The sequence below is a fragment of the Penaeus monodon genome, chromosome 24 (assembly GCF_015228065.2).
Source record: "Penaeus monodon isolate SGIC_2016 chromosome 24, NSTDA_Pmon_1, whole genome shotgun sequence".
NCBI classification, from domain to species: Eukaryota; Metazoa; Arthropoda; class Malacostraca; order Decapoda; family Penaeidae; genus Penaeus; species Penaeus monodon.
In genome coordinates this window covers 14,352,537-14,352,785 of record NC_051409.1, presented here as the reverse complement: position 1 = coordinate 14,352,785, position 249 = coordinate 14,352,537, and positions in this window count along the sequence as shown.

Sequence of the window (249 nt, the reverse complement as noted above, 5' to 3'; positions counted from 1 at the left end):
CAGGTAGCCAATCACGGTATGATCAATGTTACATTTGTGGACTTCGCTGAGATAATGAAAAACACGTTTCTTCTGCTATTGAAATAACAATACTATTTAAATTAATCTGCAGTGAAACAGAATGGCTCAATTTACCATTGATCCTACGAACACTGGAATAAGTAGTTTTGCAATGATGGAATCCACTGCGTCTTGCGCGAGCGCGCGCATGTGTAAAAATACGAATACAGATTCATCCATCCATCCATC